This window comes from Myiozetetes cayanensis, unplaced genomic scaffold (genome assembly GCF_022539395.1).
Source record: "Myiozetetes cayanensis isolate MyiCay16 unplaced genomic scaffold, myiCay2020 scf20-37, whole genome shotgun sequence".
NCBI classification, from domain to species: Eukaryota; Metazoa; Chordata; class Aves; order Passeriformes; family Tyrannidae; genus Myiozetetes; species Myiozetetes cayanensis.
In genome coordinates, this window is record NW_026087412.1 from 2,494,942 (window position 1) to 2,507,692 (window position 12,751).

At 44.9% G+C, this 12,751-nt stretch overlaps 1 protein-coding gene across 6 annotated transcripts in view; it reads left to right on the forward strand.

The window, feature by feature from the left end:
* TOM1L2 (target of myb1 like 2 membrane trafficking protein) overlaps positions 1-12,751 on the forward strand; it is a 56,759-nt gene that overhangs the window by 551 nt on the left and 43,457 nt on the right. The gene's annotated exons all lie outside the window — the stretch shown is intronic.

The following is a 12,751-nucleotide window of genomic DNA, read 5'->3' on the forward strand; positions in this document are numbered from 1 at the left end:
TGAGGGTCGCAGAGGGGCTCAGTGGGCAGACAAAGGCTGGGCGGACAGGGTGGCCTTGGGCAGCCTCTTGTCCATAGGGAGGGAGTGACTCCACATCGAGATGGATGAAGGAAAGCTGTTGCATCCCCCACGTCCTTCTCCTGCATTGTGAGCACCTTGTTCCAGACCACCCTGTCCTTGATCCACCTTCTCTCAGAGTGCTGAAACCCCCCTGGACCTGTGTGTGTGCAGAGGGGGTGACGTGGTTCAGAGACACGAACACGGGCTCAGCGTTCAGCCTGGAGCTTGAGTTGTGGTTTGGGTGACTTTGGTGCCATTGGCAGGTCATTCTGAGCCAGCTTTCACTGCCTGGCCAGCCAAGGCCTGCCTGGGCTGCTGGGGCTTTTTCCTGCCTCCCACAGGCACGTCCATTCGTGGCAAAGTCCGGGTTGGCCCTGAAGAAATATAAGATCCCTGACATTGTGCTGGGAAGGGATGGGCTGGCTCTGGTTCCTGCTGTGCTGGGCTGTCCCCAGGCCAAGGTGAGGCTCAGCTGAGCAGCTCTCCTGGGAGGAAAGGCTGGGAGAACTGGGATTGTTCAGACTGGAGAGGAGGAGGCTTTGGAGTGACCTCATTGTGGCCTTCCAGCTGCCTAAAGGGAGCTGGATGGGAGCTTTGGACGAGGGCCTGGAGTGACAGGACGAGGGAGAATGGCTTCCCACTGCCAGAAAGCAGTTTGGATGGGATATTGGGAAGGAATCCTTCCCTATGAGGGTGGGCAGGCCCTGGCACAGGTTGCCCAGAGAAGCTGTGGCTGCCCCATCCCTGGAAGTGTCCAAGGCCAGGTTGGATGGGCTTGGAACAACCTGGAATAGTAGAAGGTGTCCCTGCCCATGGCAGGGGGTGGGACTGGATGGGCTTTTAAGGTCCCTTCCAAGCCACACCATTCTAAGGTTCTATGAATGCTCCTGTGTTGGCATCCCCCTCCAGAGAAACCATGCTCTGTTTCCTTGATTTCTTAAGCAACAGGAATTTTAATGCCTTTTTTATAGGTCATATAGGATATAATATTCAAAGCCAGGTTGGACTGGGCTTGGAGCAACCTGGTCTAGTGGAAGTTGTCCGTGGCAGGTCTTTAAGGTCCCTTCCAACCCAAAGCAATCCACAATTCTATAATGTATAGCTGTGCACAGTGTAGCCTATAGCTTTTCTGTGTTAATGTATGGAATGGTGGAAGTCTTTGGAAACTGTCATGGAAAAATGTTGCAGAGCACCTGCTCGTGGCCCCAGACCTCTTTTATTGTAGTCCCCTCACCCCCAGGTGCAGGGGGAGCCCCTGGTTGAGGTAAAAGGCCCTTGAAGTGGTGAGTCCCACGCTGTGCTTTGAGCAGGGCTGGACTCTTTGTCAGGATATATGGAGCATATGTAGAACTTGCTGTTTGTCCTCAGCCATCTGGGGTGTTTATTTCTTCTGCTGAGGGAGAGAAGTGCCGAGAGTCAGAGGGTAATGACGAGCACAGCACAAGTTGAAAGTGATTTTGGAGTGAATTTTGCTTTGTTGTCTTTGGCCACTGGACCACCCCTGCCAGGATAGGCTGCTCCTGGGCCAGGCCTCTGCCTCATCTCCTTTATTGACAGCTCCTTTAAGCATCAGTCAGTGGTTTGAAAGGACTTAAGAATTGTTGGGGGGGGGAGGGTGTGAGCAGTAGAATCTGTTGTTTTAGCCTCTCTAACTCCGGAGTGCAAAGGTTTTCACAGCTCTCACATCCCTTTGCTCGCTGCCAACTTTGGGGCTTTGAACACTGAGCTGCTTCCATCAGATAAGGTCAGGTGTGCAGCTTCCCTCAATGCAAAATTCAGCTGCACTTTAAGAGTGAGGTTTTTTTTTTCACTCCCAGGGGGAAGAGGTAGCTGCAGATTTTATTTTGGAAGACAAATTTTTCTGCTTCTCCTGTCGCTGCCAGCTATCCCTTTCTGAGACAGTAGTAAAACAAAAGCATGCCTTGTTCTCAGACACTGCTATTTGCCCAGTGCTTCCACAGTTTGTTTTCCCAGTGAGCCTGTGGAATGTAATTTTCACTTATGTTTCTCCTCATTCTTTGAAAGAAACGGAATCATTTCATATTTCTGTTTAAACATATTGTGTTGGACACAGTTGTGATGTTTTCGAGCAAGGCCTAACACTCACCAGAAGGGAGGGGAGCAGAAAATCCTGTGGGTCCATCGGCACACCAAGAATGTGTGTGCTCTGCCAGGAAGCAGCAGAGGTTCACGTGAAGATTTAATTAGGGCTCTGCAATGTCTGCAGATAAATGCCAGCTCTGAAAGAACAAAGATGTCAGAGAAGGTTTGGGGGGAGCCTAGAGAGGTAATGCAAGGGATTTTCTCTTTTCTGCTTTTTATCTGGGTAATGTCTGAAGCCAGGCAGGCTTTTTATGTTAACTCTTTTGCTTAATGTGGGAAAGTAATGCTGGGATGAGCTCAGAGGATTTGTAATGGAGATGGATGGAGTCTCCTGCATCTCAAGTGCCAGTTGAAATGGCAGCCAAGTTCCTCATGGCTGAAAGCTACCTGAATTTTGGGCTGGCTGATATGGTACCATGACACCATCCCAGTGGTGTCATGGCTGCTAATTACAAACCTCTCTTAATTTTTGCTGGAATACTTTGATTGGCCTGTGGACACTGAACTGTCCTTGTGTCTCCAGCAAGGTCTTCTCGTGAGCAGAGGGGGTAGAGTTTTGGTGGGATGCTGTGCGGAAGAGATTCCTGAACTTACAGAATAATTTTCATTCCATATTACATTTTGGCTGGAGGTCACTGAGAAGGGAGATAAATATATAAATGTATAAACTAAAAAATCCCATTCTAGATTTTGTAGTAGAATCCCAAGCTTCCCAAAGGTTTTGTGAGGTGCTTTTCAGAAAATCCCTATGGAGGCTGGTGAGAGTCCAGAGCGTGGAATTGGGTGGCTTTGTAGGCTGCTGAGTTTGTTGGGGTTGACAAGATCCTTTGTGGCACTGGGTGCTGGCCCTGTTCTTGCAACTGAACTCTTTATTTTTTTTCCAATTAATACTGTAAATGCTAGATCCTTAGAGTGAGTCTGTTTTGAAAAATATCCTGACCAGTTGAGGAAGAGAGGGGCAGGAAAATGTGTAGGAAAGCAGTGCTGACACAGAGTGCTCGCTCTGTGGAAAGGGGCTGGCCTGGGGAAAGAGCTGCAATTTACAGTGGTGGGAATTTGCCTTGAGATTCACCATCCTGCCATAAATTGCATTTTTATCTTCCTTTGTTCAACGGAGCCATCTTTAAAGTGTCACCACTCTATTCAAGGTTATTAGAACAAATATCCTTCCTGCAGGTTAGCGAAAACATCTCCGATGATTAAAGCTGATTGAATTACAGGAATGTGGAGTGCTGGTGACTTTTTTTTTTTTTTTTGGTCATTCTGCTTATTTGATATCGGCCATATGGCTTACACATGAGAACACAGGAAAAGCTGGCTTAGTGGTTTTGGTTTTTTTGCTCTGGAGACTTTGCAGAGGCTTCAGGAAAGTGTTTATTTGTTTGAATCCAAACCAGGCCCTGCTGCTGCCCCCCTGCCTGGCTCCCTCAGGTGAGGAGGGCTGAGCTGGGACAGCGAGGTGTGAAATGGGGTGGTGAGTGGGGGCATCGAGGTCCCTTTTGGTTGGGCTCTGCTGGGGCTGGGAGTGCTGCTGAAATCAGCTGTTCCTGCTGCAGCCTGAAATCTGCTTGACCCAGAGCCAAAGACCTCCAGGAGAGACACTGAACACCTCAGTCAAGTGCACTGAGACCTGAAAGTTAATTTTTAACGATATAGTAGAAATTAGGTTGTCCCGTGTGACTGGAGAGGGGTGGTTGGCTCTGGTCCTGCTGGTTTATATCCCTGCTGATGAAGGGAGGTTTCAGTGCAGGGCACTTGCCTTGGAGTCTGATTTTGGAGGAGGAACAGTGCAGTGATTTAATACAGAGTATTGTTTAAGGAGGCTACAAAAACAAGGTTTCAGCAAAAGATACAGAGGCACTTTATTGAAGCAACAGTGAGGCAGACAGCTTTTCAATTGATTTTTATCAAAGCACTTGCAGTTTCCATTCAAGGCTGTTAAATTGATAATATATATGGTGGATAGTGTCTGTTTCCAGAGCTGCTGTTTTGTTCCCCCACCACCTCTTTTTTTCTTTTTAATGGGAAAATGCTTCAGCTTGGGGGGTTTAAAACACCTTTTTATTTTCCTTACCACGAGAAGCACTTGAGCCCTTTCTTCAGGTATGAATCTTAGAATAAAAATGGTTCCTAAATAAATGAGTTGATGGCTACATGCAGGAACAGAGAAATGCATTAGAGGCAGCAGCCCATGGCAGTCCTGTGGGAGGCATTAATCCAGGCTTTCTTGTCCACATTTTCCCTAAGTTCCCTTCAGAGTAAACTTACTACTTTGCTGTGCTGTAAGTGAAACATTTTTTTAAAGACAAGCCTTCTCCCAGTGCTAAGAGTCGGTGTTTAAAGTGCACACCATAATCTTAGGATCTGCTCCCAATAAAATTCCATTTTTGCAGCATGCTGTTGGGCTCTGGATCATCTCTCTCTCTTCATTCGTTGCATTATAATAAAAAGTCATTTGCATTTACCCCTCGCCACAGAAGGACTGTGCCCTGTTCTAAGGGAAGCTTTCCTCAGTACAAGGTGGCAGTAACTTTTCTTGCTGGGTCAGAAAGATGAGTTTTGTCTTTGCCTGCAGTGAAAAGAAGTTCTCAGAGTTTAACTACTTCTCTAGGTACTCCTGTACTTGGTCAGTTGTTGGAAATCCAGCCCCCCACCGCTCCTTCAGAATTGTGCTTGTCATGCAAAAAGAGAGTCTGATAAAGTGCTTTTTAGTTTTATAAGATTATTTGGATCTGCTTTCACTTCACGACAATGGATTATGTTGTAAGGAAAATCTCCATGAAATATGAAAATGGATATCTTTGCTTTTAAAGGAGCAAATAAATACTGAGTCATGAATCTGGCAACTTGGAGAGAAACTACAGACACGTGTGGAGCTGGGTAATTAGTATAATACCATTTAATACTGGGTTTCTAAGACTGGATTTATTTTATAGGCACAAAAGCAGATTGTAGTTCATGAAGGTATTATAACATGTATTTTTGGGTAATGCAGTTTTATCTCTTTCAGCACGATACGCTTAAATGTGTATTCCATATGCTTCTAATATAAATCTATATGGGAGAGTGAGGGCAGCTCATTCCCAGTTTGTTTCTGCCCTGTTCATGTATTCAGCAGATTTTTATTTTGTAAACTGCACATTTAAAATATGCTTGACTGAAACCTACAGAAAATCCCCACAAACCCTTCCAGCTGATCCAATATTTCACCCAAAACAACTTTCACCAGATGAAAGTTGATGATCCTCCCTGGGGAAGGTGCTGTGGGGCACCTGCGGGGCTGGGGCTCTTCAGGGCTGGCCCAACAACTTCCTTCCTCAAGTGGTGTTTCAGACTTGACTGAAAATCATTTCACCCTCGGAGTTTTGGTTTCAGAATCTGTGCAGTAGAGTTGAGAGGGAGCAGAGGGAGAAAGGATGTTTTGGGAACCCTGAGAAGCGAGGAAGTGACCCGAAAGCCCAGCCTGGCTAAACACAGTGATGAGTCTGCACAGATCATCCACAACTAGTTTTCCACTTTCTTGTTTGCATCTGCCTGGGGAATTCCTAGTTTTCTGTATAAAAGAAACTTGTTGCTGAGTGTAAAAATCCTATCAAGAATAAATAAGCCTTGTCTTCTGTATTTGCTTATTCTGCTGATGGTCCTCCCTCATCTCTTCCGTTCCCATCAATGGCAAAGGGCTTGTTTAAAACTGAGGATTTTTCAGGACAGAAGATGCTGCTCTAAAGGCTTTGCTAGAGCTGGGTCTCTCCTCCCTTAAGAGCAGCTCCTTTGCTCCAGGTGAACATGTCTTTACACAGCCCATGGAGCCAGATCTTCCCATCTGTAGATAACTCTTCCCATTGCTCAAGAAGGGGAGATGCAAATAAATCCAGCCAGTCTATTATTGGCAGTGTTGTCTTTAAATTGAAATACAAGCTCTGCGATTGTACCTGCCAGAATTTTAAGGTGGATTTCAAAATGTAGTAACTCATTTCAAAACCAAAAACTAGGGAAGGAAAAAAGTCCATGTGTGTACATGCCCTGTCTGTGTCTGAGCAATTCCTGGCATGGCTGTGTGTGGACTATTTACTCATGGTGCTGTGTGTCTCAGTTCACAGCGTTTGGCAGCTCAGTGAAGTCTCACAGAGCATCAGGAGACTCAAAAAAAAAAAAAAAAAAGGAGAGAGGATATTCAGAAGAAACCTGTTGAATAATTTGGTTAACTTGTAAGCCTGCTTAGTCCTTAGGAGTGAGGCAGTCTGTTCCCCAGCTGGTCCTCGGAAACCTTCTGGGTTAAATTACTTTGGGAAGAAAGTCTTTGTTCAAATTCAGATCAAAGAAAATGTACACAAAGTGAAGGCACAGATTGGTGTCATAAACTGTGTTTGAATCCCAAGACCTTTGCAGAGCGTTGGTTTTTTTTGTTCTTAAGGCAAGAAAGACTTGGTTGCATCCTGAATGTGGTCAGGAATATTGTTAACTTGGGCATGTTGCATCCTCTCTATTTTCATGGGATGAATCTACTGCAAGAAGTGTGACTGGCTTTGTGTTTGACCCAAATAATAATAATAAAAAAAGCATGTTTCTTGCCTAGCTGAGTAAATGCAGAAAAGTCCCTTTTAAGAAATCTGGTATTTCCTGACTTTTTTTTTTTTTTTTTTTTTTAAACTTTTGTCTCAGTTATAGCTTTCTGCATTTATTTTCCTTTTGGAAGGAAGGGGGTGTCTTTCCTAGCCCATAAACACAAAGAGCTACCTTGAGCATATTAAATAAATTGCAAGCTTCAGCAGCTTTGCCAGCAAATTTTGGAAAGATTTTATGATATTCTGGGCCTACAGGCTTGCAGCGTTTCACAGCTCCCAATCACTTTGTCTTCTGAGACTAATAAATATGTCTGTTTGCTCCAATCAGTTAGCAGAGTGTTAAGGAATTTCCTCAGTTAATTGGTTCCTAATTTAAGATCAGGAGAGAAAATATGCAAACTTTATTGGAATATTTCATTTGGAGTGAGTCTGGAAATCCATCTCCACGCTGTGACCCGAGTTATTTCCTGGATGCTGCCTGGTATTTTCCTGAGCAGTTGTTATGGGATGCAGACCTGATAATAAGATGATTGATAGTGGGAGGTAGAGGTTAGGCTGGATGCAGTGTATATTTGGGGTTGGGGTACCCTTATTTCACATTTAAGCTGTTGTAGTAAATAGCTTGTTTTTTCATTATCTTTGAGCTGCCCTTTCTCTGCTGATTTTCGTTGTTTTAATTAGAAGGGTATTTTGCTGAAAAGAGCGATCTCAGACCTTTGTGAAATTTTCTGCTAGTACAAATAATGGTAAATCTGAACTCACTTATTAGACAAGAAGTTGTTATGGCAACTATAAGATGGTTGGCTAATCAGAGAGTGAGATCAGTTTTTATTTACAAGTGTAATGAGCAATTAAGTTTGAGCAGCTGTCAGACTTGGAAAGTGATTAAAGTTCAGCAAACAACCCAAATGGGTCAGTGTTCAGTTCTGATGGTTTTCTGACACTGCAGCTTGATCATCTGTGGGTTTTACCTACTATAATTAAAACTGCCTTTAAAATCCCCATCCGTGCCAATGACTTGGCATAGCCAGTGAGTAATGATAATTCCCTTTTCCAGCCGGGTTCTTTAACGGGTATTGACCCGGAGTCTTGCTGTGGGTAATGAGGTGTTTCACCTGTAGCATTCCCTGAAGCAAAGCTCAGTTTGGATGCTGGTTTGCAGAATCATCTCCTGGCTGTCGGGTGATCACCAGGAGGGAGCTGAAACGGTGCAGCCTCGCTCAGGGCTCGGAGCACCTCTGAAGGCTCCCTTTCATTAAAGGCATCATTATGCTCTTGTTGGTTGCTTAGGAAGCTGCTGCTGGGCTCAGAGGAAGGACGTGCACAGTGTGCATGAACATCAAACCTGAAAGAAGGGCAGAAAGTCTTGATTCACCCAGAAACGTAGGGGAATCCCCAGGAGAGGCTGGAGCTGGTGAAGCTCAGTTGTTGGGCTGGTCACCAGTGACAGGGCAGGCTGCTGGTCCTCATGGCTGTCCCAAATAGGAGCTGGTTCCCTGCAGATTCCAGAAGACTGGATGTGTTCACACTGGGAAAGTTACCTTCCCATCCATACTCTGCACCAGATCAGCCTGTTTCACTGCTGGGGTTCACGTCCCTGCTGCACGTGTTAAATGAGCCAAACTGTTTGTAAGCCTTACTCGAAACCTGTGTTTCAGTTAGAATTTTAACTGTCCAAGGACCAGTAGGGCTGTTTTCCAAAAGTATGCTGCAGTCCCCTGATACATTTACATTTTTATTAATTTTGCCACACTAATAGTGTGATGTAATGGAGGCGATTGCAGCGGAACGTGAAATGGATTGGGACAGCTCCTGACCTGAAGAATTTACAAAGTCGTGTGACTTAGATAACACAAGTTGCTGAATGGGGACTTAAGGGAAAATTAATATGACAGTCTCAGAAATAGGCATTTGCATGCTTGACCCAAACTTCTGGTATTTACATTTTTTATTTATCAGTCTTTTCCAGGCTTATCTACAGCAGTGGCACGTGAGAAACAGGGCTGTAGAAACGGAGCAGAATTTTTAGCAGGGTTATTGGAGACCAAGAAATCCGCGTTTCTCAGCCTCCGAGATGGGATTGCGCACATGGATGTTGTTATGACTGTTGCCTGATTTGCTCTCGGGTTTCCTGAGAAGATTGTTTTGGGAGCGTTTATCCGCTAAGCTTCTGCAGGCATAGCAAGCCTTGGCTTCTTGGAGTGGGCAGCTGGCAATGGAGCCCTTCGGTGACCGCAGCGTTGGCAAAAGCAATTCCTGTTACCCAGTGCAAGAGGAGCCAGCTCTCCCCTCTCCCCGCGGTGAAAGCACTTAGCGTGTTCCACACGCTGATCTTGGAGCCGCGGAGATCTTGGAGAGGTGGGAGCTCGCTGCCTCTTGCAATGGGCCTGCTGTGGTCCTGTAGAGTGGTGTGAGGGAAGGCTGGGAAATTGAAAAGCACAAACTGGAGCTTTCACAGTAGAAAATGTGAGCTGTGAGCCCTCAAAAGCTGCAGACTCCTCTGTCTAGTTCACTCCACATGTGGGATAACTGTGGTTTTCCAGAGGACGCAGCTTCGTAGTCGTAGATATGTAGGAGAGTTGGGGGTGGGAACGTGGAATAGTTACTTTAGAGTTGTTTCTTTTCATTCATAACACACTTTAATCATCATGTATGAACATTCCCTTAAAAATCCGCTGTAGCAAAGGGGTAAACTTGTTCTTGTTGCTGCTTCCTTGTAGGAATGGGAGATTTTGCCTGTTTTTCCTGCCCTCACTAAAATAGCATTTCAAGTTTATTTTAGGCATGTGAAAATGTGGGCAATTGACTTGTAACCTGTAAAAAATAATACAAATAACACTAATGTAGGAGCTTGATGATTCTCTCTGCTTTATAGTTTGTTTGCAGCAAACAGCATGTTGCAAGTGAGCAGGTGGGAGGGGGAGTTTTAAATATACGGGGATGGATTTTTAGAGTTTGCAGCTGACGTGGATTAAAAATTCTTAGAACATTTCATCCATGAAAGGCAATTAGTTTTGTTTTATGAATATGAAAAGCACGTAGCTTGTAAGTACTGGAGTGAAGTCCCAAGTGAGTTATTAGAACTTGCTTTACTCATGTAGTACAAAATTAGCCATCAAGAGCTGATAGATTTCAAATATAGCTCACTGACACACTGATCATCCATAACTTTTCATAAAGACATTTTTTTGGGCTCACCTGTAATTACTGGATGCTGTTGAAGTCCTGAATGGGGCAGGTAGTCACAGATCAGGACACCTCCTTGCTCTTGATGGTGATTACAGCATATTGTGCAGCTGAGATATTGAATTGTGATACCTCTCTGCCCCCTTTCACAACTTTCATCTGCCCCTTTCTCTCAGATTCATAAGTTAAGGCTGATAAAATGAATGGAGTCTGATCTTTTTCTTTTTATTTTTGGCATTAGGAAAAAATCGTGTATTAGATGGTTTTTTTGGAATATTTGAGTTCTTTGTGCGAGTTGTCTCGGTGGTGAGAAAAGCTTCTCAGCAACTATCAGGTGTCCTGAAAATTACTATTTGTCAGCTTCTTTGCCTGGTTTCTTTCTCTGGATTTTTTTTTTTTGCAGTGAGGGAAGAGCCAAAGACTCAGCTATTAAGAAACTTTTTATTTGTAGTGTTGATCAACCCATGTTACTCATCCAGTACGTCAGTGTTTTAACACCTGAGATTCTCAGTTAAGGAACCGGTAGCCCCAGTTGAGGAACGAGGTCATCCGAATTCCGTGGAGAAATTAAAACAATATAAAAACTCTTTGGCAAGTTCTGCCTGTGGAAATGACTCAGTGTGGAGTTGTTATAGAGCACTGGCTGCTGTGCAGTGGCCAAAGGAGGAGGAGGTTGGGGTGACCATCCCGATGCACTGACCTGTTAAAACAGTGCTGTGCTGATAAATTCTCCCACGTGGAGTCACACGGACACGTCACAGCAGTGGAACTGAGGGAAGGCAAATCCGAGGGAGACCGTTTTGTCACCCGGGAGGCTTTAATTTATGGTTTCGTGCCTCTCATCCAGAGAAGAAGGATGGACACTCCGAGTGGGATGATATTAAACTGCTGGAAGTGTCACCTAATAGATCACAGATGTTTGTGAAGCAGCAAATCATCATCCCCCCACCCCCTGACACAGCAGGACGAGGGGACACTGTCACGAGATGTGACGTGTCATAAGGGAACATTGATTTGCTGCTCCCCTACAGTAAATCACACAGCAAACATCTCCATTCAAATCCATTAAAATCCATTAATACGGGGCGTAGATTTTAAAACTGTGCTGACATTTCTGATTGAAGGCTTTGGGCTATCGATTCCTGACGTTGGCGCCTCGTTGTTTGTCAATTGTCAAGTAGCACCATCATCTGAATGTCACGGGTTTGCAGTGAGGTGGGAATCTGGCCAAGGTCACTGCTGAAAGGGATGAAGAAACGTGCAGCGCAGGCTGAATTTTGGGGGAAAGTGCCTCTGAATCATGCAAATGGCTTCATGAGCTGGGAGCTGCTGCCGTGTGACCTCACGCTGAAGGACGGCTATTTACGGTACACGGGTCAACATGTGAGCTCTAATGAGTGTCAGGGCATGGGAGGAAGGAGGTTTTCTGTGCTTTGTTTCTCAGGCCGTGTGGAATGGAAGAGTCAGAGGGATTTCACTGTGTTTTAAAGAAGCAGTAGTCTCTCTCTGCCATCTGTTTTGGAAGAGAGCAAGTTACATACACATGTCATTCAGGGGAGCTTGCTGTCAGCAGCAACGATTCCTGCTGGTGGGGGAACTTTGGGGAGAAGATTCATAACAAAAGTCTTTGTGGTAGAGAAACACACCGTTCTTCTTGGGATACTGCTTCCAAATGCCTTTAAGGACTGTGACTAAACCACTATTAGTGCCTGAGTTGAACGACATCTGAGTACAGGAGCTGCCTGGACCAGGTTCCCCTGCCAGGCCGTTTTTGTGCAATACAAGAGGGGGACGGGAAAGTCCGCCTGGTTTTACACCCTCCAGTGCATCAAGGCCTTTGAGATGTGATAAACTGAGTCAGGCTGATATGCTTTCTTGCCTGCTCTGGTATTACTTGAAGTCTTTCTGTTTTGTTTTTCTTTTAGTTCAGGTGAAGCTCTGATCTGAGTAGGAAAGAAAAATCTTCTTTGTTGTACAGCTGTTAATATTTGTTTAATATGTATTAACCCATTCATCTTGCTCTGTTTCTGAAACTGCAGCACAGCTATGCTCAGTTAATCACCTGGAGTTTCCTGCTCTGAATTTGTGGGAGATGGTGGGTGATGTTTTTCCTGCAGCATATCTAAATCATGGGAATGTTGTAGCACGGCCATGGCTGCCATGTGGTCCTTAAAAAAGGCACAGTAATTACATGCTGCATATTCATGATTGCAGGTACGTGTGATCTGGAAAGCAGGTTTGAGGAAGTTTGGCATTTGGGTGGCACCTTCAGAAAGAAGAAAACTTGAAAGTTAATTGGAGAAAATGACAGTTCCCAGTTTACTGCTGTGCCTTCCAACAGCACTCGAGCTAAATACTCATTAGGATTGCACATGTGTGTGCCCATGCTGCCTCATTATTTTATTTTAACTTAGACTCCACAGCCATTACCAGCTATGATTATTCATTTATTCAGCACCAGAAACTTGGGCAAAACAATGAGTGGAGGATAGATGACTAGATCCCAAAGAGTTTCAATGTGAGCATGGCTAAAAATTGAGTGAAAAATCACCCCAGTCAAAGGGGACGGCCAGTGCTGCAGCAGCCCAGCCCAAATCAGGCTTTCTGTAGTGCCTTGCCGTTCAGATTGAGCCCGTTTGTTCTAGCTGACTGGCTTTTTCCTTGGAAGTGTGAAGCTCAGCATTTTCAGAGCAGTGTGAAATAAGGAATGTAGAAAAAGGACTTGGAGCAGTGAGGTGGCTAATTGAAAAATGCTCTTGGAGCCGTGCGCTCTAACAAAGAAGCTCGGGCGGGTTTTTATGAGTCAGTCGCTCCACAGTTGAGTTTTGATCTTGAAT